At 14.8% G+C, this 6,890-nt stretch overlaps 5 annotated features.

The window, feature by feature from the left end:
* Positions 1-1,396: part of a repeat region (Identified by RepeatMasker using a combination of RepBase library and repeat library created with RepeatScout) that runs on past the window's edge.
* A 221-nt stretch (positions 1,397-1,617) lies between these two features.
* Positions 1,618-1,817: a repeat region (Identified by RepeatMasker using a combination of RepBase library and repeat library created with RepeatScout).
* Positions 1,818-3,674: a repeat region (Identified by RepeatMasker using a combination of RepBase library and repeat library created with RepeatScout).
* Positions 3,675-4,133: a repeat region (Identified by RepeatMasker using a combination of RepBase library and repeat library created with RepeatScout).
* Positions 4,134-4,174: 41 nt separating this feature from the next.
* Positions 4,175-6,890: part of a repeat region (Identified by RepeatMasker using a combination of RepBase library and repeat library created with RepeatScout) that runs on past the window's edge.

The raw sequence follows: 6,890 nt of genomic DNA on the forward strand, positions 1-6,890 counted from the left end.
AGAAAATATTTAGCTAATTAATTCTTTTTATATTAATATTAATTTATTTTACTTTTTTAATACTTTTTTAAAATTGAATTTTTTTTTATTTTTCTTTATTCTTACTTAGATTACCAAGTATTTTTTTCAATTATTTTAGAATATTTTACTCTTTAATCTATTTTCTTTATTTTTATTAAATTTATTTATAATTTATTATCTATTCTATTTATTATTCTTTATTTTTAATTAATTATTTTTATTTTTTATTAAAATTAATCTTGTTATTAGTTATTTTATTAATTTTACTAATCTTAACTAAAATTAGTAAAATTATAGTTATAATATACTCTTTTAAATCCAAAATAATTAGTTTCTAGTTTTTTTTTAGCCTTTAGCATTTATTTATAAAATAATCTAATTTTTTATAATTAAAATAAGCTTTATTTTTTTTAGCTTATTTTTCTCTTCTTTAGATAAAATTATATTTAATTATATAATTATATCTTTATCTTTATTCTTAGTTTAATTTTAATTTAAGTTTATTTTATTCTATTTAAATTCTTCTTTTTCTATTTTATTAAGTATAGATAGTTAAATTAATTTATAATACTACTTCTATTATTAGTTAAAATATTTCTAGTTATAGTATTATTATTCAGATTTAGTCTTTAATATTATTTTTTAATTCTTTATAGAATTGATCTTTAAATTCTTAATTATTCTATAAAAATTCTTTTAATATTTATAGAAATTTTAAAATATATTCTTTAAGATCTATTATCTATATATTAAATCTTATTAATAGCTTTAATATCTTTATTAATAGTTCTTTACAGTTAATTAAGTTTCATTTATAATATTAGTAGCTAGAGAATATTATAATTATTTTAGAATTTCTTTATTTTATATTTCTAGTTATTTAGTACTAATTAGTAATATATAACATAAATTACTTTATAGCTTCTTTATTTAGGAAACTAGATGTTATTAATACTTTATTAGACTTACTTATAATTTATTATTATATATAAAGTAAAGTTATATTTAAGTAAGATATATCTTAAAGATTTTATATTCTTTTTTAAATAGAATTATAATTTTAATTTTAACTTTTTAAAGTACTTAACTTATTATTAATCTTTTTTTATTATTAATTATAGCATTTTCTAGTTCTTTAATATATTATAAAAGCACTATTATGTCTCTATTATTAGTAGTTATAATATTCTTATTACTGGTATTAATAGTTCTTAAGTTAAAACTTAGATTAGTTAGAATTAATATTTAAAATATTATTATTATTTATTTTTAAAGACTTCTCTTTTGACTGAGGGTCTTAAATTATTAGAAATTTTAGTTAGATTATTATTAAGTATAGCTAGGATAGTTATTAATAGGCAAAGTTAATAGACTTAATATAAATAAGTGTTTTTATATAGCTTTCTTCCACAAATTCTCTGATTCATTATCCTGAAGCAGTTAATTCATTATATTAAATTGTCTGATTTAATATAGCTAATCACTTAATTAACCCTAAGGCTTTATTTATATTAGCACCTGTGGCATAGTATATATTCCATTCCATAGGAACTTTTTATTGATTGGCTGTAATATTCTTAATTCTCTAACACTTCTTTAATAAAATAAATATTATATTTTATTAATCTAAAAAGGATTCTAAGGATAAATTAGAAAAATATTAAATAAAAAGAAGTATTAAATAAAATAAATATCTAAATAATATATATAATTAATATATAGTAATTTATTAAAAGATATTAAATAGATAAAAATAAGAATAAAAAAATATTATAATAAGAAGTGTAAGGATATACTAACGTAATCGGTAAGCGAGCCGCCACTGTAAGCGAACCGCCACTTTTTCTCTGAGGGCCCTCTCTATATTGATTCCGTTAACTTCAACGCGTCGGTATGCCACTAATTCGCAGTAAAAACCTAAAAGATTTAGCTGAGCAAGAAGGGAAGATTTTATTAATTATTTCTAATTTTTAGAATAGAAAAATTCCTAGTATTAGATGAGCTGCTAAGATTTATAATATTTCTTAAATAACTTTCTAAAATTAATTTAAAGGCACTTAATAAAGATCTTAAATATACACTAATAATTATAAATTAACTCAATTTGAAGAGGAATCACTTATAAAATAGATATTAGATCTAGATAAGCAAGAATTATTTTCCTAGCTAGCTTTTATATAAGAAATAACTAATTATCTTCTCTTTTAATATGGAAATTGATAAGTAAGAGAGAAATAGATTTATAATCTTATTTAATATTATCTAGAGCTTAAATTATAATTCTCTTAGAGATATAATTATAAGCATGCTAAATATAAAGATTTAAAAATAATCTAAGAATATTTTGATTATATATAAGAGGTAATAATTAAGTATGGAATTTTATTAAAAGATATTTATAACTTTGATAAGATTAGATTTATTATAGATCTCTATGCTACTGTAAAGGTTATAACTAGTAATTATTAATATAATTATTTAAATCTATTATAATCTAATAATAGAGAATAGGTAACTATAATTAAGGCAATTAACTCTACTGGTTAGGCTTTATCCTTATATGTGATCTTTAAAGCAGCTAAATATCTTTAATATAGCTGATTTAAGATGCTGCTAGCTGATTAGAAAATTAATATTAATAATTAGATTAGCTTATTAATTACTTTATTTCTTATATAAATGGCTATATAGTTGGAAGATATCAGATGTTGATTCTTAATAGTTATAAAAGTTATTTAATAGCTGAATTTGACTGTATATATATTAAGAATAATATTATCCTAATCTATATGCCTGCCCATTCTTTATATTTTTTATAATCTCTTAATGTAAGCTGCTTTACTATTATAAAAAGGGAATATAAGTATCTTATTAAGCAGTAAATAAGATATAAATTTAATTATATTAATAAAATTGATTTTTTTACTATGTTTCTGGAGGCCTATATAATAATATATAAAGTTAAGACTATTTAGAATGGCTTTATAGTAACTAAAATAGTGTCTTTTAATCTAGATTAAGTATATTAATATTTTATTACTTAAGTAAAAATACTAATACTATCTTTTAGTTAATTAAGTAATATTTAATTATTTTATTTATAAATATCTTAAAATCTATGCTAATTTAGATAATAAATAATTATAATTAAGAAATGAATAAGCTAGTATATAAAAAGTCTATCTAAGGTTATTAATAAAGTAATTATATAAATATCTAAAGCTTATAAAATAAGTTTTAATAAGCTTCTTATTATATAGAAGAAAATCTATAATTTATAGGCTTTATATAAGAAAGAGAAGTAAAAGCGCTGTAAATCTAGGGTTTAGATAATTTATAATCAAGGAATTATTAGAGAGTAAGTCTAGGCTCTTGTATAGAACTAGATTAAAATATCTTAATCTATTACTACTGCTCTAGTTAAGCCTGAGCTTCTTATCTCTTAGATATGTTTATACTGCTAATTTTAGTGTAGTAAGTATAATATTCTTGGATATAGATTACCTTAATGTCTTAATTAGTCTAGTGATTTTTTTTTAATATATAAATATTATTAAGTATTGAAAATTGAGCTTTAAAATCAATATAGAGAGGGCCCTCGGAGAAAAAGTGGCGGTTTGCTTACAGTGGCGGCTCGCTTACTGATTACGTTAGTATTTAAAAAGAGAGAAAGAATTTACTTTTTATAATTCTTTAATATTAGAAGTATAAGATTAAATAATAAATTTAATATAGTTAAATCTAGATTATTTATTATTAAAGAAAAACTTATAAATAATAATTATAAACTTTAGCTATTAGTAAGAATATAAATATATTTAATATTTTATATTTTATTATTAGAATTAATTATTAATCTAATAAATAAAAATAAAATAATAAAGAATAAAGAATATAAAGTTAAAAGATACTGTAATATAAATTAAAAAAAGAATATATTTATTTTATAAGATAAAAAGGATATAGACTTAAAAAATATATAAAAATTTATTAGATATTTAAATTGTTTTAAAAAGATTTAAGAATAAAGATAGAGATATAATTAAAAAAAAAATAAAAAGATTAAAGTTGGTATTAAAGATAAGATTATTATTTTATAAAATATAATAATAAGTATTTATTATATTATTTAATATAAATTAAGTAATTAGTGATAATTCTATTTAACTATCTTAATTTTAATCTAAATAATATTTTAGATATTACTTAACTACTTAAATTACTTTTTTAATCTAGTTACTAATCTATAATTTTATTTAGTAATTTAAATATTATATATTATTATACTATTAAATTCTTTAATATTAATTTTAAAATAATATATTTTATGAATTTATCTATAATAATAATAACTTTAAGTATATATAATTTTTAAAATAAAATCTTTTAACTCTAATAAACTTTATATAAAATTTATTATAATCTTCTATTATACTTTTATTAATATTTTTAAAATCTATATTCTTCTATACAGTTAATAATTAATTAGCTTATTATAATTATAATTATTATATTTTTTAATATAATCTTTAACTAATTTCTTTATTTTTAAAAAGTAGTATATTTATTACATCTTTTTTACTATTTAATTAATTCTAGAATATCCTAATATATTTATAATTATTAGATCTTAATTATATAATCTAATTAAATTATATTTAATTTCTTTAGATTATAAAGTATAAAAATTAATATTTTTTTAATTAATTTCTTAATTTTTTTAAATATTTATTATTATTATTATGTAATTAAATTTTTAATCTTTTTATAATAATTTTATAATTAATTATATTATTTCTATATAATTCTTTAAGTATCTTTCAATATATTCTATTATACTTAAAAATTACTGTATTTTATTAATATTTATTAAAATAGATTAATTAAATATTATATTTTTTTTTAGGTTAAATCTTTAATCTTTCTAGTATATAAATTATTTCTAGATAATTAATAATTATATATTAAATTTATATTTCTTAATTTTAAGTATTAATTCTTTATTTATAAATATTATTATAATTAATTATATATATTTTTTATATTCTTTTAGATTCTATAAATATATAATAATATTATTAAAGTAAACTATAATAAACTTATTTAGATATTTTTATAGAATATAAGTTATATATTATATAAATTATAATAGATTTTTTAAATCTATAAATATAACTATCTATTTAAATAGTCCTTTATCTATAAGAAATACTATTTTTTAAATATTATCTTTAGCTATTTATAGATTGTAATAACTTTATTAAATATTAAAAATTATTATAATCTTTATTCCCTATAAAAAATCTCTTTTTTATTTCTAATAAGATATTTTATTTATATTATCTATTATTCTATTATTTAATACTCTATAATTAATAATTATTTATTTAGTTATATTCTTTTTATTAATAAATATTAATTATATTAATACTTTTCTGTGTTCTAATTATATATATATTATTTTATAAAATTTATTAATAAACTTATTTTTAAATTCTAATTCATCTCTTAACTTATAGTATTACTTAATTAAAAATAATATAAATCCTTATTTTAATTTAATTTACACTTTGAATTCTTTATTATATATTAATAATTATTATTTCTTTTTTATAAATAATTTAATAAACTTATAATATTTCTTTAATAACTTTATTAAAACTTCTATAAATTTCTTTTTATATAATTTTTTAAATTTTAATTTTGTCTTCTATATTTTCTTAATAATTTTTATTTTTTTAATTATTTATATTTATTGGTTTATCTTAGTCTCTTTTATTTTATTATTTTTTATTTTACTTTTATTACTTAGATTCTTCTAACTATTTTATAGCTTCTTTTTATTTTTATTATTAATATATATAATATCTTTAATAAATATCACTTTTTATTTCTACTTATCTACTTTCGATTCTAATTCTTTAATAACTAATAATATACTAAGGCTTTATCTTAATTCCTTATATAGCTGAGCAATTTCTTTAATCTTTTTCTTAATAATTTTTATTTATAATATTATATTATTAATTATTATTATTCTATTTATCCAGTTAATTATTAGATTCTATATTTATAACTATATTATTTTAAATATAATATTATAGTATTCTTTAATACTAATATAATATTAAATATAATTATTATAATATATTATCCTAATTTTATAATAATATTTAATATTTATTTCTTATAGTCTTAGCTAATTATTTTTTTACTAATTAAGATAATTATTACCTATTTATTTATTTATATAATAAATATTTTAATTTTTTTTATAAATTCTTCTCTAATATAATTATAAGCTATTTTTAAATCTAATAAAATTCTTATATTTTTTTTATTAATTTTTATTAATATTATAATTATCTAACTAACTATTTTTAACTATAATAGTTGCAATAAATTTTATTATAATTATATATTTTTTTTAAAATTATTATTTTTATTTAAAAAATTTCTTTATGCTAATTATATATATATTATTTATATAATTCTTTTGCCTAGCATTTTATAGTTATAAGATTATTATAATAAAGATATACTAGTTCTTTATAAATATATTAGTATTCTAATTACTTCTATAAATATTTTAGTTTTAGTTTCAGGATAATAGATAGGGTATTTAAAAACTATTTTAATATTATCTTTAATCTAATATAAAGTTTATATAAGTTATTATAATATATTATCTAATAAATTTTATAATATAAATTTCCTTTGATAGATAGATAATAATAATAAGAATAATTTCTTATATATTTATTTTATTTATTATAAAAGTATATTCTTCTTTTATATAAAATATACTTATACTTTACTATTAAAGATAAATATATCTATTTATGTTTTTAATATATAATATATCTACT

The sequence above is a fragment of the Talaromyces atroroseus genome, assembly GCF_001907595.1.
Source record: "Talaromyces atroroseus strain IBT 11181 chromosome Unknown scaffold_12, whole genome shotgun sequence".
In the NCBI taxonomy this organism is placed as follows: domain Eukaryota; kingdom Fungi; phylum Ascomycota; class Eurotiomycetes; order Eurotiales; family Trichocomaceae; genus Talaromyces; species Talaromyces atroroseus.